The following is a 20469-nucleotide window of genomic DNA, read 5'->3' as shown; positions in this document are numbered from 1 at the left end:
AAGTGAAGCATCGGAATCTATAACTAGTGTCACAGGAATGATACAAAACATAGACAGTCGGAAGAGTCAGTCTTCTTGTATTTAAGTCGGCATTGAGGCTTTTCTATTTAATTCCGATGCAATTTCTGTGTTTCATCGTCAAAAAGAGGGTCAGATGGATACAGTAAACCTGAAGTGAAGCATCGGAATCTATAAGTAGTGTCACAGGAATGGTTCAAAACATAGACAGTAGAAAGAGTCAGTCTTCTTGTACTTAAGTCGGCATTGTGCCTTTTGTATTTAATTCCGATGCAATTTCTGTGTTTCATCGTCAATATGAAGGTCAAAGGGATACAGTAAACCTAAAGTGAAGCATCGGAATCTGTAACTAGTGTCACAGGAATGGTTGAAAATATAGTAAGTAAGAAGAGTCAGACTTCTTGTACTTATGTCGGCATTGTGCCTTTTGTATTTAATTCCGATGCAATTTCTGTGTTTCATCGTCAATACGAAGGTCCAAGAGATACAGTAAACCTGAAGTGAAGCATCGTAATCTATAAGTAGTGTCACAGGAATGGTTCAAAACATAGTCAGTAAGAATAGTCAGTCTTCTTGTACATAAATCGGCATTGTGCCTTTTCTATTTACTTCCGATGCCAATTTTGTGTTTCATCGTCAATAAGAAGGTCAGAGGGATACAGTAAACCTGAAGTGAAGCATCGGAATCTATAACTAGTTTCACAGGAATGGTTCAAACATAGACAGTAGGAAGAGTCAGTCTTCTTGTACTTAAGTCGCATTGTGCCTTTTCTATTTACATCCGATGCAAATTCTGTGTTTCATCGCCAATAAGAAGGTCAGAGGGATACAGCAAACCTTAAATGAAGCTTCAGAATCCTTAACTAGTGTCACAGGATTGGTTCAAAACATAGACAGTAAGAAAAGTCAGTCTACTTGTAGTTAATCGGCATTGTGCCTTTTGTATTTAATTCCGATGTAATATCTGTGTTTCATCGTCAATAAGAAGGTCCAAGGGATACAGTACACCTGAGGTGAAGCATCAGAATCTACAACTAGTGGCACAGGAATGGTTCAAATCATAGACAGTAAGAAGAGTCAGTCTTCTTGTACTTGAGTCGGCATTGTGCCTTTTGCATTTGATTCCGATGCAATTTTTGTGTTTCATCGCCAATAAGAAGGTCAGAGGGATACAGTAAACCTTACGTGAAGCATCGGAATCTGTAACTAGTGTCTCAGGAATGGTTCAAACCAAAAACAGTAGCAAGAGTCAGTCTTCTTGTACATAAGTCGGCATTGTGCCTTTTGAATTTAATTCCGATGCAATATCTGTGTTTCATCGTTAATAAAAAGGTCTGATGGATACAGTAAACCTGAAGTGAAGCATCGGAATCTATAACTAGTGTCACAGGAATGGTTCAAAACATAGCCAGTAGGAAGAGTCAGACTACTTGTACTTAAGTCGGCATTGTGCCTTTTGTATTTAATTCCGATGCAATTTCTGTGCTTCATCGTCAATAAGAAGGTCCAAGGGATTCAGTAAACCTGAAATGAGGCATCGGAATCTATAACTAGTGTCACAGGAATGGTTCAAAGCATTGTCAGTAAGAAGAGTCAGAATTCTTGTACTTAAGTCGGCATTGTGCCTTTTCTATTTAATTCCGATGCAAGTTCTGTGTTTCATCGTCAATAAGATGGTCGGAGGTATACAGTAAACCTGAAGTGAAGCATCGGAATCTAAACTAGTGTAACAGGAATGGTTCAAAGCATAGAAAGTAGGAAGAGTCAGTTTTCTTGTACTTAAGTCGGCGTTGTGCCTTTTCTATTTAATTCCGATGCAATTTCTGTGTTTCGTCGTCAATAAGAAGGTCCAAGGGATGCAGTAAATCTGAAGTGAAGCGTCGGAATCTATAACCAGTGTCACAGAAATGGTTCAAAACATAGACAGTAAGAAGAATCAGTCATCTTGTACTTAAGTCGGCATTGTGCCTTTTGTATTTAATTTCGATTGCACTTTCTTTGGTTCATCGTCAATACGAAGGTCAGAGGGATACAATAAACCTGAAGTGAAGCATCGGAATCTATAACTAGTGTCACAGGAATGGTTCAAAGCATAGACAGTAGGATGAGTCAGTCTTCTTGTACTTAAGTCAGCATTGTGCCTTTTCTATTTAATTCCGATGCAATTTCTGTGTTTCGTCGTCAATACGAAGATCCTAGGGATACAGTAAACCTGAAGAGAAGCATCGGATTCTATAATTAGTGTCACAGGAATGGTTCAAAACAGTGTCAGTCAGAAGAGTCAGTCTTCTTGTACTTAAGTCGGCATTGTGCGCTTTGTATTTAATTCCGATGCAATTTCTGTGTTTCGTCGTCAATAAGAAGGTCAGAGGGACACAGTAAACCTGAAGTGAAGCATCAAAATCTATAACTAGTGTCACTGGAATGGTTTAAAACATAGACAGTAAGAAGAGTAAGTCCACTTGTACTTAAGTCGGCATTGTGCTTTTTGTATTTAATTCCGATGCAATTTCTGTGTTTCATCGTCAATAAAAAAGTCCAAGGGATACAGTACACCTGAAGTGAAGCATCAGAATCTATAACTAGTGTCACAGGAAAGGATCAAATCATAGACAGTAAGATGAGTCAGTCTTCTAGTACTTAAGTCAGCATTGTGCTTTTCTATTTAATTCCGATGCAATTTCTGTGTTTCATCGTCAATAAGAACGTCAGAGGGATACAGTAAACCTGGAGTGAAACATCGGAATCTATAACTAGTGTCACAGGAATGCTTCAAACATAGACAGTAGGAAGAGTCAGTCTTCTTGTACTTGAGTCGGCATTTTGCCTTCTGTATTTAATTCCGATGTAATTTCTGTGTTTCATCGTCAATAAGAAGGTCCAAGGGATGCTGTAAACCTGAAGTGAAACATCGGAAGCTATAACTAGTATCACAGGATCGGTTCAAAACATAGACAGTATGAAGAGTCAGTCTTCATGTACTTAAGTCGGCATTGTGCCTTTTCTATTTAATTCCGATGCAAGTTCTGTGTTTCATCGTCAATAAGAAGGTCCAAGGGATACAGTACACCTGAGGTGAAGCATCGGAATCTATAATTAGTGTCACAGGAATGGTTCAAATGATAGACAGTAAGAAGAGTCAGTCTTCTTGTACTTAAGTCAGCATTATGCCTTTTCTATTTAATTCCGATGCAATTTCTGTGTTTCATCGTCAATAAGAAGGTCAGAGGGATACACTAAACCTGAAGTGAAGCATCGCAATCCATAACTAGTGTCACAGGATTGGTTCAAAACATAGACAGTAGGAAGAGTCAGTCTTCTTGTACTTAAGTCGGCATTGTGCCTTTTGTATTTAATTCCGATGCAATTTCTGTGTTTCATCGTCTATAAGAAGGTCAGAGGGATACAGTAAACCTGAAGTGAAGCATCGGAATCTATAACTAGTGTCACAGGAATGATTCAAAGCATAGACTGTCGGAAGAGTCAGTCTTCTTGTATTTAAGTTGGCATTGTGCGTTTTCTATTTAATTCCGATGCAATTTCTGTGTTTCATCGTCAAAAAGAGCGTCAGATGGATACAGTAAACCTGAAGTGAAACATCGGAATCTATAAGTAGTGTCACAGGAATGGTTCAAAACATAGACAGTAGAAAGAGTCAGTCTTCTTGTACTTAAGTCGGCATTGTGCCTTTTGTATTTAATTCCGATGCAATATCTGTGTTTCATCGTTAATAAAAAGGTCTGATGGATACAGTAAACCTGAAGTGAAGCATCGGAATCTATAACTAGTGTCACAGGAATGGTTCAAAACATAGCCAGTAGGAACAGTCAGACTACTTGTACTTAAGTCGGCATTGTGCCTTTTGTATTTAATTCCGATGCAATTTCTGTGCTTCATCGTCAATAAGAAGGTCCAAGGGATTCAGTAAACCTGAAATGAGGCATCGGAATCTATAACTAGTGTCACAGGAATGGTTCAAAGCATTGTCAGTAAGAAGAGTCAGAATACTTGTACTTAAGTCGGCATTGTGCCTTTTCTATTTAATTCCGATGCAAGTTCTGTGTTTCATCGTCAATAAGACGGTCGGAGGTATACAGTAAACCTGAAGAGAAGCATCGGAATCTATAACTAGTGTAACAGGAATGGTTCAAAGCATAGAAAGTAGGAAGAGTCAGATTTCTTGTACTTAAGTCGGCATTGTGCCTTTTCTATTTAATTCCGATGCAATTTCTGTGTTTCGTCGTCAATAAGAAGGTCCAAGGGATGCAGTAAATCTGAAGTGAAGCGTCGGAATCTATAACTAGTGTCACAGAAATGGTTCAAAACATAGACAGTAAGAAGAATCAGTCTTCTTGTACTTAAGTCGGCATTGTGCCTTTTGTATTTAATTCCGATTGCACTTTCTTTGGTTCATCGTCAATACGAAGGTCAGAGGGATACAATAAACCTGAAGTGAAGCATCGGAATCTATAACTAGTGTCACAGGAATGGTTCAAAGCATAGACAGTAGGATGAGTCAGTCTTCTTGTACTTAAGTCAGCATTGTGCCTTTTCTATTTAATTCCGATGCAATTTCTGTGTTTCGTCGTCAATACGAAGATCCTAGGGATACAGTAAACCTGAAGAGAAGCATCGGATTCTATAATTAGTGTCACAGGAATGGTTCAAAACAGTGTCAGTCAGAAGAGTCAGTCTTCTTGTACTTAAGTCGGCATTGTGCGCTTTGTATTTAATTCCGATGCAATTTCTGTGTTTCGTCGTCAATAAGAAGGTCAGAGGGACACAGTAAACCTGAAGTGAAGCATCAAAATCTATAACTAGTGTCACTGGAATGGTTTTAAAACATAGACAGTAAGAAGAGTAAGTCCACTTGTACTTAAGTCGGCATTGTGCTTTTTGTATTTAATTCCGATGCAATTTCTGTGTTTCATCGTCAATAAAAAAGTCCAAGGGATACAGGTACACCTGAAGTGAAGCATCAGAATCTATAACTAGTGTCACAGGAAAAGATCAAATCATAGACAGTAAGATGAGTCAGTCTTCTAGTACTTAAGTCAGCAATTGTGCTTTTCTATTTAATTCGATGCAATTTCTGTGTTTCATCGTCAATAAGAACGTCAGAGGGATACAGTAAACCTGGGAGTGAAACATCGGAATCTATAACTAGTGTCACAGGAATGCTTCAAACATAGACAGTAGGAAGAGTCAGTCTTCTTGTACTTGAGTCGGCATTTTGCCTACTGTATTTAATTCCGATGTAATTTCTGTGTTTCATCGTCAATAAGAAGGTCCCAAGGGATGCTGTAAACCTGAAGTGAAACATCGGAAGCTATAACTAGTATCACAGGATCGGTTCCAAAACATAGACAGTATGAAGAGTCAGTCTTCATGTACTTAAGTCGGCATTGTGCCTTTTCTATTTAATTCCGATGCAAGTTCTGTGTTTCATCGTCAATAAGAAGGTCCAAGGGATACAGTACACCTGAGGTGAAGCATCGGAATCATAATTAGTGTCACAGGAATGGTTCAAATGATAGACAGTAAGAAGAGTCAGTCTTCTTGTACTTAAGTCAGCATTATGCCCTTTTCTATCTAATTCCGATGCAATTTCTGTGTTTCATCGTCAATAAGAAGGTCAGAGGGATACACTAAACCTGAAGTGAAGCATCGCAATCCATAACTAGTGTCACAGGATTGGTTCAAAACATAGACAGTAGGAAGAGTCAGTCTTCTTGTACTTAAGTCGGCATTGTGCCTTTTGTATTTAATTCGATGCAATTTCTGTGTTTTCATCGTCTATAAGAAGGTCAGAGGGATACAGTAAACCTGAAGTGAAGCATCGGAATCTATAACTAGTGTCACAGGAATGATTCAAAGCATAGACAGTCGGAAGAGTCAGTCTTCTTGTATTTAAGTCGGCATTGTGCGTTTTCTATTTAATTCCGATGCAATTTCTGTGTTTCATCGTCAAAAAGAGCGTCAGATGGATACAGTAAACCTGAAGTGAAACATCGGAATCTATAAGTAGTGTCACAGGAATGGTTCAAAACATAGACAGTAGAAAGAGTCAGTCTTCTTGTACTTAAGTCGGCATTGTGCCTTTTGTATTTAATTCCGATGCAATATCTGTGTTTCATCGTTAATAAAAAGGTCTGATGGATACAGTAAACCTGAAGTGAAGCATCGGAATCTATAACTAGTGTCACAGGAATGGTTCAAAACATAGCCAGTAGGAACAGTCAGACTACTTGTACTTAAGTCGGCATTGTGCCTTTTGTATTTAATTCCGATGCAATTTCTGTGCTTCATCGTCAATAAGAAGGTCCAAGGGATTCAGTAAACCTGAAATGAGGCATCGGAATCTATAACTAGTGTCACAGGAATGGTTCAAAGCATTGTCAGTAAGAAGAGTCAGAATACTTGTACTTAAGTCGGCATTGTGCCTTTTCTATTTAATTCCGATGCAAGTTCTGTGTTTCATCGTCAATAAGACGGTCGGAGGTATACAGTAAACCTGAAGAGAAGCATCGGAATCTATAACTAGTGTAACAGGAATGGTTCAAAGCATAGAAAGTAGGAAGAGTCAGATTTCTTGTACTTAAGTCGGCATTGTGCCTTTTCTATTTAATTCCGATGCAATTTCTGTGTTTCGTCGTCAATAAGAAGGTCCAAGGGATGCAGTAAATCTGAAGTGAAGCGTCGGAATCTATAACTAGTGTCACAGAAATGGTTCAAAACATAGACAGTAAGAAGAATCAGTCTTCTTGTACTTAAGTCGGCATTGTGCCTTTTGTATTTAATTCCGATTGCACTTTCTTTGGTTCATCGTCAATAAGAAGGTCAGAGGGATACAATAAACCTGAAGTGAAGCATCGGAATCTATAACTAGTGTCACAGGAATGGTTCAAAGCATAGACAGTAGGATGAGTCAGTCTTCTTGTACTTAAGTCGTCATTGTGCCTTATCTATTTAATTCCGATGCAATTTCTGTGTTTCGTCGTCAATAAGAAGGTCCTAGGGATACAGTAAACCTGAAGAGAAGCATCGGATTACATAATTAGTGTCACAGGAATGGTTCAAAACAGTGTCAGTCAGAAGAGTCAGTCTTCTTGTACTTAAGTCGGCATTGTGCCCTTTGTATTTAATTCCGATGCAATTTCTGTGTTTCGTCGTCAATAAGAAGGTGAGAGGGATACACTAAACCTGAAGTGAAGCATCGCAATCCATAACTAGTGTCACAGGATTGGTTCAAAACATAGACAGTAGGAAGAGTCAGTCTTCTTGTACTTAAGTCGGCATTGTGCCTTTTGTATTTAATTCCGATGCAATTTCTGTGTTTCATCGTCTATAAGAAGGTCAGAGGGATACAGTAAACCTGAATTGAACATCGGAATCTATAACTAGTGTCACAGGAATGATTCAAAACATAGAGAGTCGGAAGAGTCAGTCTTCTTGTATTTAAGTCGGCATTGAGCCTTTTCTATTTAATTCCGATGCAATTTCTGTGTTTCATCGTCAAAAAGGGGGTCAGATGTATACAGTAAACCTGAAGTGAAGCATCGGAATCTATAAGTAGTGTCACAGGAATGGTTCAAAACATAGACAGTAGAAAGAGTCAGTCTTCATGTACTTAAGTCGGCATTGTGCCTTTTGTATTTAATTCCGATGCAATTTCTGTGTTTCATCGTCAATATGAAGGTCAAAGGGATACAGTAAACCTAAAGTGAAGCATCGGAATCTGTAACTAGTGTCACAGGAATGGTTGAAAATATAGTAAGTAAGAAGAGTCAGACTTCTTGTACTTAAGTCGGCATTGTGCCTTTTGTATTTAATTCCGATGCAATTTCTGTGTTTCATCGTCAATACGAAGGTCCTAGAGATACAGTAAACCTGAAGCGAAGCATCGTAATCTATAAGTAGTGTCACAGGAATGGTTCAAAACATAGTCAGTAAGAAGAGTCAGTCTTCTTGTACATAAATCGGCATTGTGCCTTTTCTATTTACTTCCGATGACAATTTTGTGTTTCATCGTCGATAAGAAGGTCAGAGGGATACAGTAAACCTGAAGTGAAGCATCGGAATCTATAACTAGTGTCACAGGAATGGTTCAAACATAGACAGTAGGAAGAGTCAGTCTTCTTGTACTTAAGTCGCATTGTGCCTTTTCTATTTACATCCGATGCAAATTCTGTGTTTCATCGCCAATAAGAAGGTCAGAGGGATACAGCAAACCTTAAATGAAGCATCAGAATCCTTAACTAGTGTCACAGGATTGGTTCAAAACATAGACAGTAAGAAAAGTTAGTCAACTTGTAGTTAATCGGCACTGTGCCTTTTGTATTTAATTCCGATGTAATATCTGTGTTTCATCGTCAATAAGTAGGTCCAAGGGATACAGTACACCAGAAGTGAAGCATCGGAATCTATAACTAGTGTCACAGGAATGGTTCAAAACATAGCCAGTAGGAAGAGTCAGACTACTTGTACTTAAGTCGGCATTGTGCCTTTTGTATTTAATTCCGATGCAATTAGTGTGCTTCATCGTCAATAAGAAGGTCCAAGGGATTCAGTAAAACTGAAATGAGGCATCGGAATCAATAACTAGTGTCACAGGAATGGTTCAAAGCATTGTCAGTAAGAAGAGTCAGAATTCTTGTACTTAAGTCGGCATTGTGCCTTTTATATTTAATTCCGATGCAAGTTCTGTGTTTCATCGTCAATAAGACGGTCGGAGGTATACAGTAAACCTGAAGTGAAGCATCGGAATCTATAACTAGTGTAACACGAATGGTTCAAAGCATAGAAAGTAGGAAGAGTCAGTTTTCTTGTACTTAAGTCGGCGTTGTGCCTTTTCTATTTAATTCCGATGCAATTTCTGTGTTTCGTCGTCAATAAGAAGGTCCAAGGGATGCAGTAAATCTGAATTGAAGAGTCGGAATCTATAACTAGTGTCACAGAAATGGTTCAAAACATAGACAGTAAGAAGAATCAGTCTTCTTGTACTTATATCGGCATTGTGCCTTTTGTATTTAATTCCGATTGCACTTTCTTTGGTCCCTCGTCAATAAGAAGGTCAGAGGGATACAATAAACCTGAAGTGAAGCATCGGAATCTATAACTAGTGTCACAGGAATGGTTCAAAGCATAGACAGTAGGATGAGTCAGTCTTCTTGTACTTAAGTCAGCATTGTGCCTTTTCTATTTAATTCCGATGCAATTTCTGTGTTTCGTCGTCAAAAAGAAGGTCCTGGGGATACAGTAAACCTGAAGAGAAGCATCGGATTCTATAATTAGTGTCACAGGAATGGTTCAAAACAGTGTCAGTCAGAAGAGTCAGTCTTCTTATACTTAAGTCGGCATTGTGCCCTTTGTATTTAATTCCGATGCAATTTCTGTGTTTCGTCGTCAATAAGAAGGTCAGATGGACACAGTAAACCTGAAGTGAAGCATCAAAATCTATAACTAGTGTCACTGGAATGGTTTAAAACATAGACAGTAAGAAGAGTAAGTCCACTTGTACTTAAGTCGGCATTGTGCTTTTTGTATTTAATTCCGATGCAATTTCTGTGTTTCATCGTCAATAAAAAAGTCCGAGGGATACAGTACACCTGAAGTGAAGCATCGGAATCTATAACTAGTGTCACAGGAAAGGTTCAAATCATAGACAGTAAGATGAGTCAGTCTTCTTGTACTTAAGTCAGCATTGTGCTTTTCTATTTAATTCCGATGCAATTTCTGTGTTTCATCGTCAATAAGAACGTCAGAGGGATACAGTAAACCTGGAGTGAAACATCGGAATCTATAACTAGTGTCACAGGAATGCTTCAAACATAGACAGTAGGAAGAGTCAGTCTTCTTGTACTTGAGTCGGCATTTTGCCTTCTGTATTTAATTCCGATGTAATTTCTGTGTTTCATCGTCAATAAGAAGGTCCAAGGGATGCAGTAAACCTGAAGTGAAACATCGGAAGCTATAACTAGTATCACAGGATCGGTTCAAAACATAGACAGTATGAAGAGTCAGTCTTCATGTACTTAAGTCGGCATTGTGCCTTTTCTATTTAATTCCGATGCAATTTCTGTGTTTCATCGTCAATAAGAACGTCAGAGGGATACACTAAACCTGAAGTGAAGCATCGCAATCCATAACTAGTGTCACAGGATTGGTTCAAAACATAGACAGTAGGAAGAGTCAGTCTTCTTGTACTTAAGTCGGCATTGTGCCTTTTGTATTTAATTCCGATGCAATTTCTGTGTTTCATCGTCTATAAGAAGGTCAGAGGGATACAGTAAACCTGAAGTGAAGCATCGGAATCTATAACTAGTGTCACAGGAATGATTCAAAACATAGAGTGTCGGAAGAGTCAGTCTTCTTGTATTTAAGTCGGCATTGAGCCTTTTCTATTTAATTCCGATGCAATTTCTGTGTTTCATCGTCAAAAAGAGTGTCAGATGGATACAGTAAACCTGAAGTGAAGCATCGGAATCTATAAGTAGTGTCACAGGAATGGTTCAAAACATAGACAGTAGAAAGAGTCAGTCTTCTTGTACTTAAGTCGGCATTGTGCCTTTTGTATTTAATTCCGATGCAATTTCTGTGTTTCATCGTCAATATGAAGGTCAAAGGGATACAGTAAACCTAAAGTGAAGCATCGGAATCTGTAACTAGTGTCACAGGAATGGTTGAAAATATAGTAAGTAAGAAGAGTCAGACCTCTTGTACTTAAGTCGGCATTGTGCATTTTGTATTTAATTCCGATGCAATTTCTGTGTTTCATCGTCAATACGAAGGTCCAAGAGATACAGTAAACCTGAAGTGAAGCATCGTCATCTATAAGTAGTGTCACAGGAATGGTTCAAAACATAGTCAGTAAGAAGAGTCAGTCTTCTTGTACATAAATCGGCATTGTGCCTTTTCTATTTACTTCCGATGCCAATTTTGTGTTTCATCGTCAATAAGAAGGTCAGAGGGATACAGTAAACCTGAAGTGAAGCATCGGAATCTATAACTAGTTTCACAGGAATGGTTCAAACATAGACAGTAGGAAGAGTCAGTCTTCTTGTACTTAATTCGCATTGTGCCTTTTCTATTTACATCCGATGCAAATTCTGTGTTTCATCGTCTATAAGAAGGTCAGAGGGATACAGTAAACCTGAAGTGAAGCATCGGAATCTATAACTAGTTTCACAGGAATGGTTCAAACATAGACAGTAGGAAGAGTCAGTCTTCTTGTACTTAATTCGCATTGTGCCTTTTCTATTTACATCCGATGCAAATTCTGTGTTTCATCGCCAATAAGAAGGTCAGAGGGATACAGCAAACCTTAAATGAAGCATCAGAATCCTTAACTAGTGTCACAGGATTGGTTCAAAACATAGACAGTAAGAAAAGTTAGTCTACTTGTAGTTAATCCGCATTGTGCCTTTTGTATTTAATTCCGATGTAATATCTGTGTTACATCGTCAATAAGAAGGTCCAAGGGATACAGTACACCAGAAGGGAAGCATCGGAATCTATAACTAGTGGCACAGGAATGGTTCAAATCATAGACAGTAAGAAGAGTCAGTCTTCTTGTACTTGAGTCGGCATTGTTCCTTTTGCATTTGATTCCGATGCAATTTTTGTGTTTCATCGTCAATAGGAAGGTCAGAGGGATACAGTAAACCTGACGTGAAGCATCGGAATCTGTAACTAGTGTCTCAGGAATGGTTCAAACCAAAGACAGTAGGAAGAGTCAGTCTTCTTGTACATAAGTCGGCATTGTGCCTTTTGAATTTAATTCCGATGCAATATCTGTGTTTCATCGTTATTAAAAAGGTCTGATGGATACAGTAAACCTGAAGTGAAGCATCGGAATCCATAACTAGTGTCACAGGAATGGCTCAAAACATAGCCAGTAGGAACAGTCAGACTACTTGTACTTAAGACGGCATTGTGCCTTTTGTATTTAATTCCGATGCAATTTCTGTGTTTCATCGTCTATAAGAAGGTCCAAGGGATTCAGTAAACCTGAAATGAGGCATCGGAATCTATAACTAGTGTCACAGGAATGGTTCAAAGCATTGTCAGTAAGAAGAGTCAGAATTCTTGTACTTAAGTCGGCATTGTGCCTTTTCTATTTAATTCCGATGCAAGTTCTGTGTTTCATCGTCAATAAGACGGTCGGAGGTATACAGTAAACCTGAAGAGTAGCATCGGAATCTATAACTAGTGTAACAGGAATGGTTCAAAGCATAGAAAGTAGGAAGAGTCAGTTTACTTGTACTTAAGTCGGCATTGTGCCTTTTCTATTTAATTCCGATGCAATTTCTGTGTTTCGTCGTCAATAAGAAGGTCCAAGGGATGCAGTGAATCTGAAGTGAAGCGTCGGAATCTATAACTAGTGTCACAGAAATGGTTCAAAACATAGACAGTAAGAAGAATCAGTCTTCTTGTACTTAAGTCGGCATTGTGCCTTTTGTATTTAATTCCGATTGCACTTTCTTTGGTTCATCGTCAATAAGAAGGTCAGAGGGATACAATAAACCTGAAGTGAAGCATCGGAATCTATAACTAGTGTCACAGGAATGGTTCAAAACATAGACAGTAGGATGAGTCAATCTTCTTGTACTTAAGTCGGCATTGTGCCTTTTCTATTTAACTCCGATGCAATTTCTGTGTTTCGTCGTCAACAAGAAGGTCCTAGGGATACAGTAAACCTGAAGAGAAGCATCGGATTCTATAATTAGTGTCACAGGAATAGTTCAAAACAGTGTCAGTCAGAAGAGTCAGTCTTCTTGTACTTAAGTCGGCATTGTGCCCTTTGTATTTAATTCCGATGCAATTTCTGTGTTTCGTCGTCAATAAGAAGGTCAGAGGGATACACTAAACCTGAAGTGAAGCATCGCAATCCATAACTAGTGTCACAGGATTGGTTCAAAACATAGACAGTAGGAAGAGTCAGTCTTCTTGTACTTAAGTCGGCATTGTGCCCTTTGTATTTAATTCCGATGCAATTTCTGTGTTTCATCGTCTATAAGAAGGTCAGAGGGACACAGTAAACCTGAAGTGAAGCATCGGAATCTATAACTAGTGTCACAGGAATGATTCAAAACATAGAGAGTCGGAAGAGTCGGTCTTCTTGTATTTAAGTCGGCATTGTGCCTTTTCTATTTAATTCCGATGCAATTTCTGTGTTTCATCGTCAAAAAGAGGGTCAGATGGATACAGTAAACCTGAAGTGAAGCATCGGAATCTATAAGTAGTGTCACAGGAATGGTTCAAAACATAGACAGTAGAAAGAGTCAGTCTTCTTGTACTTAAGTCGGCATTGTGCCTTTTGTATTTAATACCGATGCAATATCTGTGTTTCATCGTCAATATGAAGGTCAAAGGGATACAGTAAACCTAAAGTGAAGCATCGGAATCTGTAACTAGTGTCACAGGAATGGTTGAAAATATAGTAAGTAAGAAGAGTCAGACTTCTTGTACTTAAGTCGGCATTGTGCCTTTTGTATTTAATTCCGATGCAATTTCTGTGTTTCATCGTCAATACGAAGGTCCAAGAGATACAGTAAACCTGAAGTGAAGCATCGTAATCTATAAGTAGTGTCACAGGAATGGTTCAAAACATAGTCAGTAAGAAGAGTCAGTCATCTTGTACATAAATCGGCATTGTGCCTTTTCTATTTACTTCCAATGCCAATTTTGTGTTTCATCGTCAATAAGAAGGTCAGAGGGATACAGTAAACCTGAAGTGAAGCATCGGAATCTATAACTAGTTTCACAGGAATGGTTCAAACATAGACAGTAGGAAGAGTCAGTCCTCTTGTACTTAAGTCGCATTGTGCCTTTTCTATTTACATCCGATGCAAATTCTGTGTTTCATCGCCAATAAGAAGGTCAGAGGGATACAGCAAACCTTAAATGAAGCATCAGAATCCTTAACTAGTGTCACAGGATTGGTTCAAAACATAGACAGTAAGAAAAGTTAGTCTACTTGTAGTTAATCGGCATTGTGCCTTTTGTATTTAATTCCGATGTAATATCTGTGTTTCATCGTCAATAAGAAGGTCCAAGGGATACAGTACACCAGAAGTGAAGCATCGGAATCTATAACTAGTGGCACAGGAATGGTTCAAATCATAGACAGTAAGAAGAGTCAGTCTTCTTGTACTTGAGTCGGCATTGTGCCTTTTGCATTTGATTCCGATGCAATTTTTGTGTTTCATCGTTAATAAGAAGGTCAGAGGGATACAGTAAACCTGACGTGAAGCATCGGAATCTGTAACTAGTGTCTCAGGAATGGTTCAAATCAAAGACAGTAGGAAGAGTCAGTCTTCTTGTACATAAGTCGGCATTGTGCCTTTTGAATTTAATTCCGATGCAATATCTGTGTTTCATCGTTAATAAAAAGGTCTGATGGATACAGTAAACCTGAAGTGAAGCATCGGAATCTATAACTAGTGTAACAGGAATGGTTCAAAACATAGCCAGTAGGAAGAGTCAGACTACTTGTACTTAAGTCGGCATTGTGCCTTTTGTATTTAATTCCGATGCAAGTAGTGTGCTTCATCGTCAATAAGAAGGTCCAAGGGATTCAGTAAAACTGAAATGAGGCATCGGAATCAATAACTAGTGTCACAGGAATGGTTCAAAGCATTGTCAGTAAGAAGAGTCGGAATTCTTGTACTTAAGTCGGCATTGTGCCTTTTATATTTAATTCCGATGCAAGTTCTGTGTTTCATCGTCAATAAGACGGTCGGAGGTATACAGTAAACCTGAAGTGAAGCATCGGAATCTATAACTAGTGTAACAGGAATGGTTCAAAGCTTAGAAAGTAGGAAGAGTCAGTTTTCTTGTACTTAAGTCGGCGTTGTGCCTTTTCTATTTAATTCCGATGCAATTTCTGTGTTTCGTCGTCAATAAGAAGGTCCAAGGGATGCAGTAAATCTGAAGTGAAGAGTCGGAATCTATAACTAGTGTCACAGAAATGGTTCAAAACATAGACAGTAAGAAGAATCAGTCTTCTTGTACTTAAGTCGGCATTGTGCCTTTTGTATTTAATTCCGATTGCACTTTCTTTGGTTCATCGTCAATAAGAAGGTCAGAGGGATACAATAAACCTGAAGTGAAGCATCGGAATCTATAACTAGTGTCACAGGAATGGTTCAAAACATAGACAGTAGGATGAGTCAGTCTTCTTGTACTTAAGTCGGCATTGTGCCTTTTCTATTTAACTCCGATGCAATTTCTGTGTTTCGTCGTCAACAAGAAGGTCCTAGGGATACAGTAAACCTGAAGAGAAGCATCGGATTCTATAATTAGTGTCACAGGAATAGTTCAAAACAGTGTCAGTCAGAAGAGTCAGTCTTCTTGTACTTAAGTCGGCATTGTGCCCTTTGTATTTAATTCCGATGCAATTTCTGTGTTTCGTCGTCAATAAGAAGGTCAGAGGGATACACTAAACCTGAAGTGAAGCATCGCAATCCATAACTAGTGTCACAGGATTGGTTCAAAACATAGACAGTAGGAAGAGTCAGTCTTCTTGTACTTAAGTCGGCATTGTGCCCTTTGTATTTAATTCCGATGCAATTTCTGTGTTTCATCGTCTATAAGAAGGTCAGAGGGACACAGTAAACCTGAAGTGAAGCATCGGAATCTATAACTAGTGTCACAGGAATGATTCAAAACATAGAGAGTCGGAAGAGTCGGTCTTCTTGTATTTAAGTCGGCATTGTGCCTTTTCTATTTAATTCCGATGCAATTTCTGTGTTTCATCGTCAAAAAGAGGGTCAGATGGATACAGTAAACCTGAAGTGAAGCATCGGAATCTATAAGTAGTGTCACAGGAATGGTTCAAAACATAGACAGTAGAAAGAGTCAGTCTTCTTGTACTTAAGTCGGCATTGTGCCTTTTGTATTTAATACCGATGCAATATCTGTGTTTCATCGTCAATATGAAGGTCAAAGGGATACAGTAAACCTAAAGTGAAGCATCGGAATCTGTAACTAGTGTCACAGGAATGGTTGAAAATATAGTAAGTAAGAAGAGTCAGACTTCTTGTACTTAAGTCGGCATTGTGCCTTTTGTATTTAATTCCGATGCAATTTCTGTGTTTCATCGTCAATACGAAGGTCCAAGAGATACAGTAAACCTGAAGTGAAGCATCGTAATCTATAAGTAGTGTCACAGGAATGGTTCAAAACATAGTCAGTAAGAAGAGTCAGTCATCTTGTACATAAATCGGCATTGTGCCTTTTCTATTTACTTCCAATGCCAATTTTGTGTTTCATCGTCAATAAGAAGGTCAGAGGGATACAGTAAACCTGAAGTGAAGCATCGGAATCTATAACTAGTTTCACAGGAATGGTTCAAACATAGACAGTAGGAAGAGTCAGTCCTCTTGTACTTAAGTCGCATTGTGCCTTTTCTATTTACATCCGATGCAAATTCTGTGTTTCATCGCCAATAAGAAGGTCAGAGGGATACAGCAAACCTTAAATGAAGCATCAGAATCCTTAACTAGTGTCACAGGATTGGTTCAAAACATAGACAGTAAGAAAAGTTAGTCTACTTGTAGTTAATCGGCATTGTGCCTTTTGTATTTAATTCCGATGTAATATCTGTGTTTCATCGTCAATAAGAAGGTCCAAGGGATACAGTACACCAGAAGTGAAGCATCGGAATCTATAACTAGTGGCACAGGAATGGTTCAAATCATAGACAGTAAGAAGAGTCAGTCTTCTTGTACTTGAGTCGGCATTGTGCCTTTTGCATTTGATTCCGATGCAATTTTTGTGTTTCATCGTTAATAAGAAGGTCAGAGGGATACAGTAAACCTGACGTGAAGCATCGGAATCTGTAACTAGTGTCTCAGGAATGGTTCAAATCAAAGACAGTAGGAAGAGTCAGTCTTCTTGTACATAAGTCGGCATTGTGCCTTTTGAATTTAATTCCGATGCAATATCTGTGTTTCATCGTTAATAAAAAGGTCTGATGGATACAGTAAACCTGAAGTGAAGCATCGGAATCTATAACTAGTGTAACAGGAATGGTTCAAAACATAGCCAGTAGGAAGAGTCAGACTACTTGTACTTAAGTCGGCATTGTGCCTTTTGTATTTAATTCCGATGCAAGTAGTGTGCTTCATCGTCAATAAGAAGGTCCAAGGGATTCAGTAAAACTGAAATGAGGCATCGGAATCAATAACTAGTGTCACAGGAATGGTTCAAAGCATTGTCAGTAAGAAGAGTCGGAATTCTTGTACTTAAGTCGGCATTGTGCCTTTTATATTTAATTCCGATGCAAGTTCTGTGTTTCATCGTCAATAAGACGGTCGGAGGTATACAGTAAACCTGAAGTGAAGCATCGGAATCTATAACTAGTGTAACAGGAATGGTTCAAAGCTTAGAAAGTAGGAAGAGTCAGTTTTCTTGTACTTAAGTCGGCGTTGTGCCTTTTCTATTTAATTCCGATGCAATTTCTGTGTTTCGTCGTCAATAAGAAGGTCCAAGGGATGCAGTAAATCTGAAGTGAAGAGTCGGAATCTATAACTAGTGTCACAGAAATGGTTCAAAACATAGACAGTAAGAAGAATCAGTCTTCTTGTACTTAAGTCGGCATTGTGCCTTTTGTATTTAATTCCGATTGCACTTTCTTTGGTTCCTCGTCAATAAGAAGGTCAGAGGGATACAATAAACCTGAAGTGAAGCATCGGAATCTATAACTAGTGTCACAGGAATGGTTCAAAGCATAGACAGTAGGATGAGTCAGTCTTCTTGTACTTAAGTCAGCATTGTGCCTTTTCTATGTAATTCCGATGCAATTTCTGTGTTTCGTCGTCAATAAGAAGGTCCTAGGGATACAGTAAACCTGAAGAGAAGCATCGGATTCTATAATTAGTGTCACAGGAATGGTTCAAAACAGTGTCAGTCAGAAGAGTCAGTCTTCTTGTACTTAAGTCGGCATTGTGCCCTTTGTATTTAATTCCGATGCAATTTCTGTGTTTCGTCGTCAATAAGAAGGTCAGAGGGACACAGTAAACCTGAAGTGAAGCATCAAAATCTATAACTAGTGTCACTGGAATGGTTTAAAACATAGACAGTAAGAAGAGTAAGTCCACTTGTACTTAAGTCGGCATTGTGCTTTTTGTATTTAATTCCGATGCAATTTCTGTGTTTCATCGTCAATAAAAAAGTCCGAGGGATACAGTACACCTGAAGTGAAGCATCGGAATCTATAACTAGTGTCACAGGAAAGGTTCAAATCATAGACAGTAAGATGAGTCAGTCTTCTTGTACTTAAGTCAGCATTGTGCTTTTCTATTTAATTCCGATGCAATTTCTGTGTTTCATCGTCAATAAGAACGTCAGAGGGATACAGTAAACCTGGAGTGAAACATCGGAATCTATTACTAGTGTCACAGGAATGCTTCAAACATAGACAGTAGGAAGAGTCAGTCTTCTTGTACTTGAGTCGGCATTTTGCCTTCTGTATTTAATTCCGATGTAATTTCTGTGTTTCATCGTCAATAAGAAGGTCCAAGGGATGCAGTAAACCTGATGTGAAACATCGGAAGCTATAACTAGTATCACAGGATCGGTTCAAAACATAGACAGTATGAAGAGTCAGTCTTCATGTACTTAAGTCGGCATTGTGCCTTTTCTATTTAATTCCGATGCAATTTCTGTGTTTCATCATCAATAAGATGGTCAGAGGGATACAGTAAACCTGAAGTGAAGCATCGGTGTCTATAACTAGTGTCACAGGAATGGTTCAAAACATAGTCAGTAAGAAGAGTCAGTCTTCTTGTACTTATGTCGGCATTGTGCCTTTTGTATTTAATTCCGATGCAATTTCTGTGTTTCATCGTCAATACGAAGGTCCAAAGGATACAGTAAACCTGAAGTGAAGCATCGCAATCTATAACTAGTGTCACAGGAATGGTTCAAAACATAGTCAGTAAGAAGAGTCGATCTTCTTGTACTTATGTCGGCATTGTGCCTTTTCCAATTAATTCCGATGCAAGTTCTGTGTTTCATCGTCAATAAGAAGGTCCAAGGGATACAGTACACCTGAGGTGAAGCATCGGAATCTATAATTACTGTCACAGGAATGGTTCAAATGATAGACAGTAAGAAGAGTCAGTCTTCTTGTACTTAAGTCAGCATTATGCCTTTTCTATTTAATTCCGAAGGAATTTCTGTGTTTCATCGTCAATAAGAAGGTCAGAGGGATACACTAAACCTGAAGTGAAGCATCGCAATCCATAACTAGTGTCACAGGATTGGTTCAAAACATAGACAGTAGGAAGAGTCAGTCTTCTTGTACTTAAGTCGGCATTGTGCCTTTTGTATTTAATTCCGATGCAATTTCTGTGTTTCATCGTCTATTAGAAGGTCAGAGGGATACAGTAAACCTGAAGTGAAGCATCGGAATCTATAACTAGTGTCACAGGAATGATTCAAAACATAGACAGTCGGAAGAGTCAGTCTTCTTGTATTAAAGTCGGCATTGTGCCTTTTCTATTTAATTCCGATGCAATTTCTGTGTTTCATCGTCAAAAAGAGGGTCAGATGGATACAGTAAACCTGAAGTGAAGCATCAGAATCTATAAGTAGTGTCACAGGAATGGTTCAAAACATAGACAGTAGAAAGAGTCAGTCTTCTTGTACTTAAGTCGGCATTGTGCCTTTTGTATTTAATTCCGATGCAATTTCTGTGTTTCATCGTCAATATGAAGGTCAAAGGGATACAGTAAACCTAAAGTGAAGCATCGGAATCTGTAACTAGTGTCACAGGAATGGTTGAAAATATAGTAAGTAAGAAGAGTCAGACTTCTTGTACTTAAGTCGGCATTGTGCCTTTTGTATTTAATTCCGATGCAATTTCTGTGTTTCATCGTCAATACGAAGGTCCAAGAGATACAGTAAAACTGAAGTGAAGCATCGTAATCTATAAGTAGTGTCACAGGAATGGTTCAAAACATAGTCATTAAGAAGAGTCAGTCTTCTTGTACATAAATCGGCATTGTGCCTTTTCTATTTACTTCCGATGCCAATTTTGTGTTTCATCGTCAATAAGAAGGTCAGAGGGATACAGTAAACCTGAAGTGAGGCATTGGAATCTATAACTAGTTTCACAGGAATGGTTCAAACATAGACAGTAGGAAGAGTCAGTCTTCTTGTACTTAAGTCGCATTGTGCCTTTTCTATTTACATCCGATGCAAATTCTGTGTTTCATCGTCAATAAGAAGGTCAGAGGGATACAGCAAACCTTAAGTGAAGCATCAGAATCCTTAACTAGTGTCACAGGATTGGTTCAAAACATAGACAGTAAGAAAAGTCAGTCTACTTGTAGTTAATCGGCATTGTGCCTTTTGTATTTAATTCCGATGTAATATCTGTGTTTCGTCGTCAATAAGAAGGTCCAAGGGATACAGTACACCTGAAGTGAAGCATCGGAATCT

The sequence above is a fragment of the Schistocerca piceifrons genome, chromosome 1 (genome assembly GCF_021461385.2).
Source record: "Schistocerca piceifrons isolate TAMUIC-IGC-003096 chromosome 1, iqSchPice1.1, whole genome shotgun sequence".
NCBI lineage: Eukaryota > Metazoa > Arthropoda > Insecta > Orthoptera > Acrididae > Schistocerca > Schistocerca piceifrons.
The sequence above is the reverse complement of the archived record's forward strand: the minus strand, read 5'-3'. Positions refer to the sequence as shown.